The 18,665-nt window shown below is 39.4% G+C and overlaps 1 long non-coding RNA gene across 1 annotated transcript; it reads right to left on the minus strand.

The window, feature by feature from the left end:
- Window positions 1–4,679: 4,679 nt before the first annotated feature.
- Window positions 4,680–6,402, minus strand: LOC128044327 (uncharacterized). Its single transcript, XR_008199094.1, has 3 exons — window positions 6,282–6,402; window positions 5,864–5,965; window positions 4,680–4,785 (listed from the first exon to the last, which is right to left on the minus strand). It is a non-coding gene; the product is annotated as an uncharacterized LOC128044327 (long non-coding RNA).
- Between the last annotated feature and the right edge of the window lie 12,263 nt (window positions 6,403–18,665).

Here is an 18,665-nt window from a genome sequence, read left to right on the forward strand (position 1 = left end):
ATGGTCTTCCCAGTGGTCACATACAGTTGTGAGAGTTGGACCATAAAGAAGCCAGAACACTAAAGAATTGATGCCTTCAAACTATGGTGCTAGAGAAGACTCCTGAAAGTCCCTTGGACGGCAAGGAGATCAAACCAGTCAATCCTAAAGGAAATCAACCCTGAATATTCATTGGAAGGACTGATGCTAAAGCTGAAGCTCCAATACTTTGGCCACCTGATAAGAAGAGCCAACTCATTGGAAAGACACTGATGCTGGGAAAGATTGAAGGCAGGAGGAGAAAGGGGCGGCAGAGGATGAAACGGTTGGATGGCATCACTGACTCAATGGACGTAAGTTTGAGTAATCTCTGGGAGATAGTGAAGGACAGGGAACCCTGGCGCACTGCAGTCCATGGGGTTGCAAAGGGCTGGACATGCCTTAGTGACTGAATGACAACAACACCAAAAATAAGAGACCATTGCTTCTTCCTCATCGTGGGTGAGTTTAACCCATTTTGTTAATATTATTGACATGCTTCTGTTTCTACCTTTTTTGGCGGGCAGGGGGACTTTCTATTTATCATGCCTTTTTTCTGCAACTTTCACCTTTCCTGCTCTGTTGGATTTATGAAGTTTTCATTATTCCTGTCTTCAGATTTTTAAGTTATACATTCTATTTCTGTTTTTCTAGTTACCATTACATTTTTTCACCTTATAAGGCCTTATCCTTTCTCAGAACTCAAGGATTCCTAATTTCAGATCTCCCTTTTCCACATTCTGTGTTTTCTTCTTTCCATTACCCTTTTCATACTTAATTCTTAAAAATTACCATGTATGATATAAACAGAAAAAAATGGAGCAGATTCACTGGCGGAAAAAATGCCCTAAAAGAGAAAGAAAGGATTTTTCAGTGATCGTTTTATAAAGTTGAACAAGAGAGAAAATCCCAACATATGACAAACTCTTGGAGGTGGGAAAAATTGAGGGATTTCTCCCTTAGACTGTGTCTGGCTGTTTCAGCCAGAGAATATAGAATAGGGAGTTCTGGGAATCTGAGCTGTTCGGATGGAGCTACGCATACTTTTGGTTTTCTTCTTGTCAAAATCTTGTACAGCATGACAATGAGGTCAGTGACAAAAGCTTTCAGGGTGGCAGTTTGTATTTGTCTAGTATTGGAAATATATTTTTAACTTGCTTATTGTATTCCTTGTTTCACTTATGCTGCTGCTGCTGCTGCTACGTCGCTTCAGTATGGAAGGGAGCAAATTAGAGAACCTAGATCACAAGCTTCCTGATGTATTATAATGAAAACTCCCTTATTTTGGGGACTCCTGTGGTGGTCCAGTGGCTAATATTCCATGTTCTCAAGGCAGGTGGTCTGGGTTCAATCCCTGGTCAGGGAATTGGATCTCACATGCCACAACTAAAGATTCCTTATTTTCTTCACAATCTTTACACACTTCTTGCCACATCTTTACACATTTCTTGCCTACACAGCTGCTCTTCCAAGGGGACCTCACATCATGCTGACAATAGAGCTCCCTGCTTGCTGCTGCCAAGTCGCTTCAGTCATGTCCAACTCCGTGCGACCCCATAGACGGCAGTCCACCAGGCTCTTCCGTCCCTGGGATTCTCCAGGCAAGAACACTGGAGTGGGTTGCCATTTCCTTCTCCAGTGCATGAAGGTGAAAAGTGAAAGTGAAGTCGCTCACTACTTCCTCTTAAAATGTGTCCTTCTCCTATAGTCTTAAGCAGTTTGGAGTTTCTCAGATGAGAAGCATGGGCATGGGAAGGGGAGACGGGATGCGAATGGGAAGCACTAAGCAGGGCAAAATGAGGATTCCATGTAGGAAATGAGAAAACTGTTGAGTTGAAAAAAGGCAAATTCCATGACTATAACTGCTTAAAGAATTCCCAGGACTTCCCTGGTGGTTCAATGGTTAAGACTCTGCATTTCCACTGCAGGGGGTGCCGGTTTGATCCTGGGTGGGGAACTAAGGTCCCTCATGCCATGTGGCCAAAAACAGAATCCCCTGTGTGGCTGGCAAACTGATTCTGAAGACAATTCCAAAATAAGGTAACAGAGATTTGGGGAACTTGAAAGAGTATAAACAATATGTAGTCTCCTAAAATAACTGGCAAATTGTAAAAGAAAAAAAGGTATTAGATGACATTTGTTTAAGATGACAAACGACAAGGCAGACTTTCTTCAGGACCAGTGTGATAGGCAGAGGGACCATCGCAATGGGGTTTTAGTTAGGCTCAACTCTGAATATACTGTGGACAAGTGGGTATTTACAGCCAAGGAGTAGGGTAGGGGTCAGTGAATGGAATATTATTAAGAGAAAACATTAGGGAAAAGAAGTGGAAACATTAGGGGCAAAGGAGGGTTCTGGCTAAATCATCCTAACAGGATTCTTGCCGAAACAGGCCAGGGTAATCAGACATTACCTGAAGGATGATGGAGGATGAGAAATCTGATCAGACACTCAGAATGGAGAGTTCTGTTTAAAATGACTAGCAGGGTTCTTGCTAAAAATAGATTTTTTAAGGAAGTGTGCAGGTGAGCCTCAGAAAGTTTCAGGAACCTGACTAAAGTTTAGTCAGCAAAAAAATATTCAGTAAAAGATTTAATTTAGATCCTTAAGTTCTAGTATGCTTGTTCAAAAAAGCACTAGTATTCATTTATAATCATTACTCAACATTACTCTTCAAAACATGGTTAATGAAAGAAGAGCAATGTAAAAAAGTTGTAACTGAGCCTAAACTTGAAAAGGCCTGATTTCTGAATTTAAGATCAAGCTGTTCTGCCACAACTCAAAAAAAGGCATAAACATTTTTTAACATTATTAAGGAATATTGTGTACAATAATAAAAACTGTAGCTTAAATAATGACTGGTTCATCCTTTTAAGGGAATATTTGGAATTTACCAAATGTTACATTCCAAAATGAAGTTGCTAAACAAAACATAACAAAAACAGTGCTCTTTTCAACTCAATTAAAGTGCCTATGGAAATTTTCCATGTGCTGTCACATGGAAAATTCCAGGGAGTTCTAAGAGTTAAACCTGTATCAACCTCTTAACAAGAAAACAAAAAATAGATCCAAAAACTTGCTCCCTGAAAGTTGCAAAGTATCGTGACCCCCTACTTTATTAAGATGAAATTCAGATGATCTCTAGGTAACTATGCTTACACCTTAGGTGGATACATCAATGAAAAAGAACAGGGATATCTGAAGTGTTTATTTACATACTTCTTTAAACACTTCCTTTTCCACAACTGAGCACTTAGTGTATAGAATACAACTGCTTTCACCATCTCAACTGATATCTTGTTAAGTTATACACACTTGTAATTCTATATATCTTTATAACAAGTTTTAGAATTAAAGAGGAGACTCTGCGATTCAGTAACACTGCCATACCCATTAAAAGTGCCAGTGAATGGATAAAAATATTACTGAAATTCATACTATTTATCTTAAACCACATTTTTTCACTTGTATGTTACTATTCAGATTGGAAGGAAAAGTGTGATATTTACTTCAGAAACTCTTAATAGATACAATTTAATATATAAACTTATTTTATATTCACACTTGCATAATTATATAATTTGTAATAAAAATAATCAGAGATGCTAAATGTAGTTTTCACTGATTCCTTGACTGTTTAATTTATGCTTTCCAAGCTCTAAGTTTTATCATTATAAATTAACGTTTTCTGTGGTCTTTCCTCTAAAAACTTTATCACTTCCAGAACATGACTGGCATTGATTTTTTTTTACAGGAGTCTATTCTTTCAGTTCCTTCAAATTGTTGCATTTCTCCTCACCATGAATTCTCTACTCAATAACTTATCAAATATTAAAGCTTTCTCATATTCATAAGTAAATATTACATATGAATTTTCTGATGTACAATAAGATTTGACTTCTGGGAAAATGGTTTCCCACATTTGCTACATTCATAAGGCCTTTCTCCTGTATGAGTTATCTGATGTCTAAGGAGATGAGACTTCTTGATGAAGGCTTTGCCACATTTAATACATCCATAAGGTTTCTCTCCTGTATGAATTCTTTGATGGGTAACAAGCACAGAACTGTTGCCAAAGGCTTTGCCACATACAATGCATTGATATGGTTTCTCTCCTGTATGAAATTTAGAGTGTTTATAAAGGGATGAACTATACCTGAACATTTTCCCACATTCCTTACATTCAAATGAGTTCTCAAGTGTATGCGATTTCATGTGTTGATTAAAGGAAGAATTCCAAGTGAATGATTTTCCACACTGACTGCATTCATAAGGCTTCTCTCCAGTGTGGAGTCTCTGGTGGACCACAAGTTGTGCTTTATGTGTAAACGCTTTTCCACAATCACTGCACACAAAGGGTCTCTCTCTGTTATGAATTTTCTGATGAGTCACAACATGTGCCTTGCTGCTATAGGCTTTCCCACAGTTGCTGCATTCAAACAGTTTTTTTCTTGTATGATTTTTTTCACGTCTAATGAAATTAAATTTCTTTTTGAAGGCTTTCCCACATCCATTGCATTCATCAGCATGTTCCCCATTATAACATCTATTATAATTAAGAAAGTCCAAAGTAGGTTGCAAACTCTTCTCATATGACTTACATTTATATGACTTTTTTCTTGTAGGATTAAGACTTGTGCTCATATTATAACCATGAAGTCTCTCCACAGTCAGAATTTTATTGAACATGAACAAAACTGAATTTAAAAAATTGTCTTTGCTTTTCTGGTGCTTGTCTGATTCATCAACAAGTGGGCAGTCAGCTTCTAAAAAGGAGTACAATGAAATGTTCCGAGTTAATTTTTGCCATTGACAGTCATAGAAAGAAACTTGACTTCAAACCTAGTCTCATTCTGAAACAAGTATGCTTTCACCTTGCTCCTGAACTTTAAGAATAAAACTACTAGAGAGGAAAACGGAGACAGAAAGACAGTGAGAATGGGTGGCTTAATTTGTGACCTGGAAGAAAAAACAACAGTAAAATAGCACAAGGTAGTGAGACGAGTACAAAGAAAATCAAAAAGTTGCTCAACAGGGTGTATGTCAACTCACAGAACAAAGACAGCCCACTACAGAGATCAACAAGAGACAATGGAGTTAAGGGAAAATTAGATTTGGAAGAGGGAGATCAGAATCAGAGTCCTCACTGCATAATTCCTAGATGACCCTGGTAGAATCCTCCCTTTTTCCTTCATTCATCTCTCTTTTTTCCTCTTGGTCATCTGGCACAATATCAGTTCCCTTCAGGAACATTGTTATATCTCCGGTCCTTTGCTGCTGCTGCTGCTGCTGCTAAGGCGCTTCAGTCGTGTCCGACTTATGCAACCCCACAGACGGCAGCCCACCAGGCTCCTCCGTCCCTGGGATTATCCAGGCAAGAATACTGGAGTGGGCTGCCACTTCCTTCTCCCTCTCTAGTCCTCTAACCTTATCCAAAAGAGGTTGGTGGAGTAAGACTGCAAATCCACATAAGCTGACTACATTATTAGAACTAGATGTATGGAAAGATCTGCCATCGTGTTGAGGAGGAAAGAACAATGAGGATTCTAGGAATTGAGAGAACCAAGCAAGCACTTCGATGCAATGGGCAGTGTGAGGAGTCAAAGTGGAGTGGCAGGACATCCTCCTACACAAGAGCTGAGGAAGAGAAAGAGCAGCCACGTGGGAGAGCGGAACTGGGGGTGTCATCTGGGGATCTGATGATGTCAGGTGCATGTCAAGTGCACCCAGTCACTTCCAAAGGTATGTGCGTCCTAAAAAGTGTTTCGAAGGTGCCAGTCTCTCACTCGCCAACTGGGACCCCAATTTCAAAGACTCCCATCTTCCTGGGTTTCTCTGACTCACCTGGAGAGCTCCAACGTGAGTCCTCTCCCTCCACCATCCATGGTTCTTGTCCTTGCTCCACTCTGAATATCACTGTTGTTTCAGTAACTGGACACCCTGTTCCTAGGAAACAACACAGAACTGAGGACAAAGTGCTAGGAACAACTACCTCATAATTCGGGTTTGCCTCCTGGTGTCTTAGGGCCTGTGAAGGCTGACAAACAGCCTTCAGAACAGAAAAGACCCTTCTTCACTTAGGAGGCAGAAGCATAAACACAGTACCTGATCCCCAAAGGAGATTAAGAATCTTTGACTAATGAAGTTCAAGGCCAAACTTACTAATGCTTCAGAATGTTCATGGCTTTCACAGGTCTCAAAGGAAGGGTACTGTTAAAACATTCTGAGTTACAACTAAAAAGTTACCACCCACTGTCCTTACCCACTGAGATGAGGTTTCTAAAGTTCTCCAACATCACATCCCAATACAGGGTTCTCTGATCACAGTCAAGCAGCTGCCACTCCTCTGGGGTGAATTCCACAGCCACATCCTGGAGTGTCACTGATCCCTGTAATAGTACATGGATCTTCAAACTAAAGCGTGCATCATTTGGGGACTTGTAAGAGTCATGGCAGCCTCTTAGGACCATATCATGTTCATTGATGAGTTTTCAAAGTTATGTATGAAAACTACTATACACCTGATTCAGAAATATACTTTGTGATAGAAACAAAAATTATATTAAAAGTATTCAAATAGTATGAGAACAATTCAATAGCAGAAAGATTAGTCTTTTAAACGAATGGTGTTGGGACAGTTGGATATCCACATGCAAAAGAATGAAGTTGGACTCCCTCCAACCCACCCACACACCTCATATCATAATAAAAGAAAGTGAAGTCGCTCAGTCGTGTCCGACTCTTTGTGACCCCATGGACTGTAGCCTACCAGGCTTCTCCGTCCAAGGGATTTTCCAGGCAAGAGTACTGGAGTGGGTTGCCATTTCCTTCTCCAGGGGACCTTCCTGACCCAGGGATCGAACTCAGGTCTCCCACATTGTAGGCAGAAGCTTTTACCCTCTGAGCCACCAGAGAAGTCATCATAATAAAAATGAACTAAAAATGGATCAGAGACCCAATGTAAGAGTTAAAACTACAGGTAACCCTTGAACAGCTTGGGGGTTAGTGTGCCAACCCTCCCCACAGTCAAAAACCCACATAAGTTTACAGACACCTCCACATCTGTGGTTCCACAATCATGAATTCAATGAAGCACAGGTCATGTAGTGCTACAGTATGTATTTACTGGAAAACACCTGCATATAAGTGGACCCACACAGTTCAAGGCTGTGTTATTCAAGGGTCAACTGTATATAATTCTTACATGAAAACAAGGGAGTTAATCTTTATGACCTAGGATTAGGTAACGGTTTCTTAGACATGACAGAAAAAGTGTGATAAAAGAAAAATAGATAAATTGGAATTCATCAAAATTAAGCATTTTTGTGCTTCAAAGGACACCATGAAGAATGTGAAAAAGACAACTCACAAAATAGCAGGAAATATTTGTAAATCATATATCTGAAAAGAGAGTTGTCTCTAAAAGAAAAAGAATTCTTACAACAATAAAAAGAAAACTCAATTTAAAAATGGGCAAAGGACGTAAACGGACATTTTTCAAAAGACAGATATGATCCAAAAGCACATGAAAAGATGTACAAATCAAAATCACAATGAGATATCACTTTACATCCAATCGGATGGCTAAAATCAACGGCAGACAATGACAAGTTTTTCACAAGGGTGGAGGGAGAAACTAGAACTCTCATACACTGCTGATGGAATTGTAAAATGGTGCAGCAACTATGGAAAACAATTTAGGAGTTTTTCAAAACATTAGAGTTACCATATACCCAGCAATTTTTCCTAGGAATATACCCAAAAGAGTTAGGAACATATGTGCACACAAAAACCATACACACATGTCCATGGCAGAATTATTCATAGCAGGCAAAAGTGGTAATAATATGGGTATTGAGCAAGTAATAAATGAATAAACAAAATGAGGTATATCCACATGATCCAATATTATTCAGTACTAAAAAGGACTCTATGACATATATGATCCCTGAAAATACTGTGCTAGGTGAAAGAAGCCAGTCACAAGAGATCACATATTGTATAGTTCTATTTGTATGAAATTTTCAGAACAGACAAATCCATAAAAACATAAAGTAATTCAGGGCTGAGGGAAGGAAGGAATGGGGAGTAACTGTTAATGGGTATGGGGTTTCTTTTGAGGATATGAAAATGTGCTGAGATTAGTGATGACAGTTTCACAATTGTACTAATATACTAACTTTAAGGTGGTCAACTTATAATAAGTGAATTAAGTCTTAATAAAGTTATTTTAAAATGCTGCTTATATGTTCTTCACTCATTCACTCATATAATATTTAATAAGGACATACCACATACAGTACTGCTGCTGCTGCTGCTGCTGCTGCTGCTAAGTCGCATCAGTCGTGTCCGACTCTGTGCGACCCCATAGACGGCAGCCCACCAGACTCCCCCGTCCCTGGGATTCTCCTGGCAAGAACACTGGAGTGGGTTGCCATTTCCTTCTCCAGTACATGAAAGTGAAAAGTGAAAGTGAAGTCGCTCAGTTGTGTCCGACTCTTAGCGACCCATGGTCTGCAGCCTACCAGGCTCCTCCGTCCACGGGATTCTCCAGGCAAGAGTAATGGAGTGGGGTGCCATCGCCTTCTCCGAGTACAGTACTCTTTTTCTTGTTTGTATCGCTAGTACTGTACTCGGAGAAAGAAAAAAATTATTACTGTCCTCAGTAATCTTACAGCCTATTAAACACTACAAAATAAATGTATAAAGGTAATTACATGTTAAATGGGCTAAAAAGTTAAGAGGCTAGACTTATATAAGCATAATAAAATAGAAAAGCACAGATTTTTATATGATAAAATATATCCTCTTAACCGTGAATCAAAATCATTTTTAATTTAAACTGAAATTAAAAGGCACATAGCAACATTTCTATCACAAAGAGATAGTTAAGATCATATAAGGAAGCAAACTAAAACCTATAAGCTTTTTTTTTAATGCCACAGAAATAATTTTATTTAGAAGAAGTACAATTTTATAAATAAAATGTAACTGGAAAACAGTTATGCCTATTTGTTTTACTTCAACTACGAGGGCAGAGTTGAGCAGTTGTCACAGAAGCTATATAGCCTTCAAGCCTAAAATATTTACTGTTTGTCCCTTTAATGGGAACAGTATTAGAAATTCTTTAAACTGTTATGTTAAAAGCATGAAATATATTATTGACAAGTATAAAAAAAGGATATGAGGAAAAAAGTTCCCAATTTATGAAAACAATCTTAATAAGCTAAGAATCCTTAACTTGATTAAAAATAAAAAAACAAAGAACAACTATCTATCAGAATATAAGACACTGGAAGAATTGCCATTAAAACTGGACCAGAAAATATTTTGGCTAGCAATTATATTCAAAATTATAGTACTGGAAATCCTGTCAATTGCAATAAGACAAAAAAAAAATGGAGATAAGTGAATAAGAGACAAAACTCCATTTGAAGAGTATATGATGGTCTATCTGGAAAATTTAAGAATAAACTAAAAAACTCTTAGACTTAGTAAGAGTTCTATAAGTTGAATAAAGTCAAACAGACAAATCCATACTTTCCTATGCACCGGAGTAGCCAGTTAGAAAATATTATGAAAAAAATATTCATCCCATTCTCAATAGCAACTTAAACCATGTGTAAGAATAAACATTATAAGAATTGTATAAGAATACCATAAAAACCTATACAACTATAATGAAGGACCAAAAGAAAAATGGAAATAAAATGGAGAACTCATTATCGAATTCTCTCCAAATTTATCTAAAAGTATAATGCAATCACAATAATGACACCTAATCTATCCCCTGGGTTGGGAAGATCCCCTGGAGGAGGGCATGGCAACTCACTCCAGTGTTCTTGCCTGGAGAACCCCCATGGACAAAGGAGGCTGGCAGGCTACAGTCCATGGGGTCGCAAAGAGTCAGTCACAAATGAGCGACTAAGCCCAGCATAGCATAGCACACATGGACTTACAAATGGAGTTCTTGGCACTATGTTCTCTGCTTATTCTAGGGAACACTCTTAAGAAGGTCATTGGAAATTGGATGTTATATTTATCACAGAGTTGTTACTGGCAATACTGTTGCTAACATAACCTCTTTGAAACATTATTGTAAGATATTTTCTTTGGAGAACTGTGCTAGGAAAAATTTTACTCATCAGGGGAATTGTTTTCTGCTTTATGCTCCTGGACAAAGCCAATACTTTGGTTGGCTACCCATTTTCTATGATCACCAGAAAGAGTAGGTACACATATGAAGCTCTACCTAAATGCTGAAAAACCCTATAACCTGGATATCAATTTATCAATTTTCTGAATTTCCTATTGGACCTGATCTATTCAGTCTACATTCTCCCTAACTATATATAATCTCCTTTTTATATGGATTAAAAAAAAAGAGATTTGGACCTCTTGCTTTCTGAGATAGTGCACACTCTGTCTATGGGCTGTGTATCTCTCTAAATAAATCCACTTCTTACCCATCAAAAAAAAAGAGACAGATTTTAATAACAATAAATGGATGCCTTACCTTGAAGCTGATCATTTCTGCCTCTCTTGCACAGAGATCTATGAAAGTAGAAATGGGGAAGAGAATAAAGACATGAAATACCAGGACTGCAATGGAGAACCCTGCTGTATGAGAAAAAAAGCACACAGTGCAGTCTGAGAAAATGCCACCCCGTGAGAGAATGACATTTCCAGCAAGTCAGAAATGTCCACATTTTATAAGCAATGATCTTATATTAGTAGGCTGTACATTTCTATCCTACTGACCTAATAGTTAATTGCTAACCTTTAAACCAGTGACAGGTTTTTTTCTCCCAGAAATTCATTCTAAATAGATAATAATGAATGAGTTAAAGTGATAACTAAAAGCCTGATCTCTCAAGCTCAGTTATCTTTGGAAGTCATTCCTTCCTGTGATTCTCTGGCCTCTGTTCTGTAGGTGGATTGGGTAAGAGGTCTCAAATTAGGTTTTATGAAGAGGCTGGATGCAGGGAAGTGGGGGGGGGGGCTGGATTTTTTTTTTAAGCTGAAGTCTTCAGTTGAGACTCTAAATCTCAGTCTCTCTCTCTGAATCTCACCATCTCCTACAGGCCCAATCTGGGCTTTTTGAAATTCCAACCAGCACTTCTAGGACCCTATAAAGGCTAAAATGTGCAAGAGGCACTCTCAGCTTTATTTACAATCATCACTGGAAAATCTGCAGATTCACCAAGGGTTCTTTTTTTAAAAAAAAACAACAACTTTATTTTGTATTGGGGTATAGCCGATTAACAATGTTGTGGTAGTTTCAGGTGAACAGCAAAATGACTCAGCCATACATATACCAAGAGTTGTTTTTTTTTTTTTTTAAATGATGACAAACCAAAATTTACTCAGCATATATAAAAATATTTCAAAAGAAAAATAAATCCAATGATTTGTTTTGCAGGTTCTTTTCATCTTGCAAAAAGAATGAAATTTGAAGGAAACTCATCTGGAATTTAACTCTCAGATCGTCTATACTAAACTGCCTGAGTCCAGGCAATTTAAACTCACCTTTCTGCTTCAGTTAACTCATATACAAAACAGAGATAATATTTACTTCAGATGATTGTTGTGAGTGTTGACTAAAAAATATAGTCACAATCTGAAAGTAGAGAATTATTTTATTTGGTGGGAATGTTAGCCTGGGAGATAGCATCTCAGTAACTCTGGGAAACTGCTCCAAGGAGGCAGGAGAGGAAGTCAGGCTATATACAAGTTTGCAACAAAGGAAGCAGGCAGGCTGAACGTCAAATATCAGTATCAAGTTAAAGAATTTAGCATTCTCTGTATGTGACATTTCTTGTTTATTAATATGGCAGGAGATATTTTCATTTCACATGAAAATACCCTAAAGCATGCACCGAAGTTTCTCTAAAAATGTTTTCTTCCTAGATCCCTTAAAATGGTTTACTATTTCCTTTTGCAGGCTTTGGTAGGGCCTAAGGTGCTTTTGTCATCAGGAAAGGTGCAGTTTAAAGCACAAGAGCAGGAATGCAAACTGAACTTGCTCAAGCCACAACTGGGATCTAGGAGCCCACGGAGTGGCAGCTGGACCCTTCCCTTGCTTTCTCTGAACTACTCCAGAATCGGACAGGACCCACACACCCAAACTGGAAGTCACCGCATGTGAAGGTTTTCACATTTTATTTTCATTGGGTAAGCCAATAAAGCGGTCCCTTTCTTCCTGCCCTTTCCTTACGTCCCTCAAGTTCTGTAGTCATACTTGCCAGCTTTGCACCGCCACACTCCCAGCTCCGGCTCTAAGCTGGAGATCAGGTTACGGAGATCTCCCATATCTGGGAGATACCCCAACTCTCACTTCATGCAGTACTGGTTCAAAAATTACAGAATACCGGCTACCACCCCACTACGCGTGTCCGGAAGTAACTCTTCGCCCAGAGTTCCCAGGCTCCCGCGGGGTGCAGGCTGTTTACCCAATACTACATTTCCCATAAAGCCTATGGAGCTTATTTCTGGAATGCGTTGGTTCTGCCTCCTTAGAGGGAGACTCCAGATCTGATATCTCTGGGGCTGCTTGAAGAGACATGCTCACTTATAAAAGAGAAATGTAGATATCATTTTTGTTTAAAAGCTATAGACCTCAGAATTTTTAAATACTGGAAAATCTAAGTCAGCAGTTCGCTAAGCGAACAATTTGCCTTTACTCAGTTCAGTCTTTTCTAGTAGTACAGTAGCTTAGGTCAGAAACATGAAGAGGACCCAACAAAGAAGACTGAGACGGAATAATCCTGAGGCAGATGGAAAAGCAGGAAGGTTTGGATCTGCAAAATCAAGGGAAGAGAACGTTTCAAGGAGGAGGGAGTGATCCATTGAGTTAACTGCTGCTGTTACGTTAGGTAGGATGAGAATAATTGACCACTGGATCGAGCAATGTGGGGATGGCTGAAACATGCCCTTTTGGTGTACTGATTGAAGTTTGATGAAGTCTGACAAGAATTAGGAGTGGGATGAAACAATGGGAGAAGGCAAGTATTTACAGACATACTCCTTCAATTTTTAAAAGATGAATAGGAAAGTAAAACTGTCCATTGCAGATGGATTTGGGGTTCAGAATTTTTTTTAAGATGGAAGAAATTACAGTGTTTGTACCCTAATTAAAATGATACAATGGAGAGGGGGAAATCAACAATACAGGAGAGACAGGACAGTTGCAAGAGCAAAGTCCTTGAGGAAAAAAGGGATAGAATCCAGCACACAATTGGGAGGATCAGTTATAAGCAAGAGCCTGGGCAATTTATTCATTGAAATAACAGGAGAAGCAGAATCAATAGGTACAGATTTGGTGGGGGGAAAATGAAGATATCCTCCCTGAGGGTTTCTATTTTATAAGTGAAATTGGAAGCTCAAAGTGAATTTAGGGAGAAGATGTTTGAGATATGAGGAAAGAAAAGAAATTCTGCATTAGATTGATTCTAATATTTTTTTCATATTTCAACATATGCGAAATTGCTACCTCACAAATGATGACAGGCCATAGTTTAATTGATAGTCTTTTCTCTTTCCTAGTAATATGTAAAATAATGATGTATCTTATAATCAGTGGCATCTGAGATTCTAATGTTAGTTATTTAGGAATGTGGGGAAGTGAATGGATTCAGAAAATGAAGTACTATTACACAGCACCATTAAGATCTCACTTGATGCTAGTAAGCCCTTGACTTTACTGGCGTTTTCAATGTCATAAACACATATTTTTATATCTTATTTTTTTTTTAATCACTTCTTGACTTTAGCTCACTTGAGCAATTGTGGCATTTCCTAGCTTGCTTGCTTTCTTTTTTTTAATGTTTTGACTTTGTCCTGCAGCTTTGGTAGTTTTGTGACCAAGGATCAAACCCGTACCTCCTGCAGTTAAAGAGCATTGTCTTTTTACTGAGGGGCGGGTTAACTTTTAATTTGGAAACACTCAAACTCAGAAAACTTGCAAGCAGAGTACAAAGAACCATTTGTTTAGAACAGCAATGATCTAAAAAAGGAAGTTCAGTTCAGTCCCTCAGTCGTGTCAGACTCTTTGTGACCCCATGGACTGCAGCATGCCAGGCTTCCCTGTCTATCACCAACTCCTGGAGCTTGCTCAAACTCATGTCCATCGAGTTGGTGATGTCATCTCATCCTCTGTCATCCCCCTCTCCTCCTGCCTTCAATCTTTCCTGCATCAATCAATCTTTTCTGCCTTCCTAGCATCAGGGTCTTTTTCAATGAGTCAATTCTTCACATCAGGTGGCCAAAGTATTGGAGCTTCAGCTTCAGCCTCAGTCTTTCCAATGAATATTCAGGACTGATTTCCTTTAGGATTGACTGCTTTGATCTCCTTGCAGTCCAAGGCACTCTCAAGAGTCTTCTCCAACACCACAGTTCAAAAGCATCAATTCTTCAGTGCTCAGCTTTCTTTAGAGTCCAACTCTCACATCCATATGTTACTGGGAAAATCATAGCTTTGACTATATGGACCTTTGTAGGCAAAGTAATGTCTCTGCTTTTTAATAGGCTGTCTAGGTTGGTCATAGCTTTTCTTCCAAGGAGCAAGCGTCTTTTAATTTCATGGCTGCAGTCATCATCTGCAGTTATTTTGGAGCCTAAGAAAATAAAGTCTGTCAGTGTTTCCATTGTTTCCCCATCTATTTGCCATGAAGTGATGGGACTGGATGCCATGATCTTAGTTTTCTGCATGTTGAGTTTTAAGCCAGCTTTTTCACTTTCCTCTTTCACTTTCATCAAGAGGCTCTTCTTTAGTTCTTCTTTGCTTTCTGCCATAAGGGTGGTGTCATCTGCATCAGTTCAGTTCAGTTCAGTCGCTCAGTCGTGTCCGACTCTGCGACCCCATGAATCGCAGCATGCCAGGCCTCCCTGTCCATCACCAACTCCCAGAGTTCACTCAAACTCACGTCCATCGAGTCAGTGATGCCATCCAGCCATCTCATCCTCTGTCGTCCCCTTCTCCTCCTGCCCCCAATCCCTCCCAGCATCAGAGTCTTTTCCAATGAGTCAACTCTTCTCATGAGGTGGCCAAAGTACTGCAGTTGCAGCTTTAGCATCATTCCTTCCAAAGAAATCCCAGGGTTGATCTCCTTTAGAATGGACTGGTTGGATCTCCTTGCAGTCCAAGGGACTCTCAAGAATCTTCTCCAACACCAAAGTTCAAAAGCATCAATTCTTCGGCGCTCATCCTTCTTTACAGTCCAACTCTCACATCCATACATGACTACTGGAAAAACCATAGCCTTGACTAGACGGACCTTAGTTGGCAAAGTAATAGCTCTGCTTTTGAATATGCTCTCTAGGTTGGTCATAACTTTTCTTCCAAGGAGTAAGCGTCTTTTAATTTCATGGCTGCAATCACCATCTGCAGAGATTTTGGAGCCCAAAAAAATAAAGTCTGACACTGTTTCCACTGTTTCCCCATCTATTTCCCATGGAGTGATGGGACTGGATGCCATGATCTTCGTTTTGATATTTCTCCCAGCAATCTTGATTCCAGCTTGTGTTTCTTCCAGTCCAGCATTTCGCATGATGTACTCTGCATATAAGTTAAATAAACAGGGTGACAATATACGGCCTTGACATACTCCCTTCCCAATTTGGAACCAGTCTGTTGTTCCATGTCCAGTCCTAACTGTTGGTTCTTGACCTGCATACAGATTTCTCAGGAAGCAGGTCAGGTGGCCTGGTATTCGCATCTCTTTCAGAATTTCCCACAGTTTGTTGTGATCCACACAGTCAAAGGCTTTGGCATAGTCAATAAAGCAGAAGTAGATGTTTTTCTGGAATTCTCTTGCTTTTTCAATGATCCAACGGATGAAACCAAGAGAATAAACAAATATACCTCCTGCCCCCAAGTGGAATCAACCAGACAGCACTGTCCCCCAACACGAGGGGTCCCATGATGCCCCCTATCCTACCTAAGGATGCTTGGCTGGCCCTGGCTGGGCCCAGGCCTGCCTCTCAGAGATGATTGACCAACATCTCCAATGGCTTGGGTCACTTTGTGGAAGCGAAGTCTTAATCATTGGGCCACCAAGGAAATACCCTAGCTTTCTTTCCTAGGAAAATTTCTCTAAAGAGTTGCTTCTTGGTTCTGCCTACATTTTCTCACCTCCAATTCTCTCTTAAGTCCACTCTAATTGGCTTCTTGACCATAACTACACTCCTGAAACTGCTCTTGTCAATTTACCAATGAAATTCCAATTGAAAAATTAAATGGGCTTTCTTTGTCCTCATCATATTTGACTTCAACAGCATTTAAGATAAATGAAATACTTCCTTGTTTTCTACATCTCACAAAAGATAATTTCTCCCACCTCACTATTTCTCTATTTTCTTTATTGAATAATCTCCCTCTATTCCACCTCCAAATGTTGGAATACTTGGCCTTGGGTCTTTTCTTTTTGAAGTTTTCCTCAAATGGTCTCATTCACTGCCACAATTACTATTTATTTGATGACAAATTTATTTGATTTAACTGACAAATCTGTATCTCCAGCCCTCATCTCTCCCCTGAATTTCTGAGCCCTAATTCCTTATGCCTACTTGAAATCTCCCCTTAAAAGCTACCTTCAACTTCACATGTTCAAATCAACCTATTAATCCTGTCCCCACCCACACTCCCACTATAACACTTCTCTTAGTTCAATAAATGTATCACTCACCTGGTTACTTGAGCAAAAATTTAGGAACCATCCTTCATTTCTCTTCTTCCTGTTTACTTTCTTTGATTTATTTGTATTTAGCTTTCATCCCCAATTCTGAATCAGAGCTCCTAAAACTCTTGGAATTTCCTAAGATATGAGAATGAGCATGTCTATTGTTATGTTAATGAGGCGACTTTTGGACAGCACCTAAGGATGAGGGCTGACTGTCAGGAAAACTAAACCACATGATTAGAGGGTTAGAACTTTCAGTCTCACATCTCCTAACCTATGGGGAAGGGAGAGAGGCTGGAGGTTGAATCAACTGCCAATGGCCAATGATTTAATCAGTCATGGCTATGTAATGAAGACTCCATAAAACCCCAAAAGGGGACTTCCCTGGTGGTCCAGTGTTAAGAATCCACCTGCCAATGCAGGGGACACAGGTTCAGTCCCTGGTCTCGAAGATTCCACATACTGCAGGCAACTAAGCCTGTGTGCCACAACTACTGAGACCATGCACCCCGGAGACCATGTTCTGCAACAACAGAAGCCACCACAATGAGAAGCCCACGCAATAACTAGAGAGTAACCCCTGCTCACAACCAGGTTGGTGAACACGTGAAGGTGTGGGGAGAGCCATGTACCCATAGAGGGCATGGAAGATCTGTACCCTTTACCAATACCTTACGTTATGCATCTCTCCATATGGCAATTCCTTTAATAATAAACTGGTAGTCTAGTAAGTAAAATGTTTCTCTGAGTTCTGTGAGCCACTCGAGTAAATTAATCAAATCCAAGGAGGAGGTTGTTGAAACCTCCGACCCATAGCCAGCAGGTCAGAAACACAAGTAGACAACCTAGACTTGTATCACTGAGTAGGGAAATTTCCCTCCCATTTTCTGGATGTTTGTCTAGACTTCAGTGTCATTTCTAAATATTTGGTAGAATTCAGCAGTAAATCATCTGGGCCTAGAGCTTTCTTTGTGGGGAGGTTTTAAACTACAAAATCAATCTCTTTGTTGGATATAGGGCTATTTAGGTTACAAATTTCTTGAGAGAGCTTCGGTAGTTTGTATCTTTCAAAGAAATTTTCTGTCATCTAAGCTGTCAAATGTATTGGCATAAAGTTCTTCTTCATATCCCGCCCCCCCCCCCCCGTTTTTTTAAATAAATCCACACTTTATTTACTTTTCAGTAAGTTTAAATTCTCGAAGGGTACAGCATTACATGGATTCTGTGTTCAATGTCTTCAGTAGGAAGGTTGCTTTGGAATTTGGCAGGAACCATGCCACTGTTTCCATGGACTTGAGTTATCTTTCCCCAGATTACTGAGGTTTTCTGCCAGGAGTTACAGTGTTGTTCTTTGCTTTGTACACAGAAACACATCTCTTGCCTAGACAGAATTCCGTTTCATCTCGAGCATATACACCTTCAATTTTCAGGAGGGCTGCATGCTCCCTCTGGTTCTGTAGACCCCACTTATAGCCAGCAAAAATGGCTTTGGACCACAGCCTTCCAGACATATTTGTCAATTTAGAAGTCCTGTTCCTAGCAGGCCTCCACAGGATCCAAGGTGGCTGCATAATAGTCCCTTATTTTCTTTTAATATCCATAATATTTGTAGTGCTGTCACCCCATTCCTGATATTGGTCATGTGTCTTCCCTCTCCCGACTCCCACCCTAATTGCTCTGGCTAGAACTTATCAGTTTTACTGATCTCAGAATCAGTTTTTTGTTTCATTGATTTTTCTATATTATCTTTTTCTATTTCATTAATGTCAGCTCTGTTGCTTATTTCATTTTTATGCTTTCTTTGAATTTCATTTTCTCTCCTTTTTTTAGTTAATGGGGACACTGAGGTCAGTAATTTGAGCTCTTTCTTCTTTTCCAATTAGTGGCATTAGTGGTGTCAGTTAGGTATCCAATTAGGCATTTAGTGTTATCAATTTCCTTGAAATTTACTGCCTCCCACACATTTT

This window comes from Budorcas taxicolor, chromosome 3, assembly GCF_023091745.1.
Source record: "Budorcas taxicolor isolate Tak-1 chromosome 3, Takin1.1, whole genome shotgun sequence".
Classification (NCBI taxonomy): Eukaryota; Metazoa; Chordata; class Mammalia; order Artiodactyla; family Bovidae; genus Budorcas; species Budorcas taxicolor.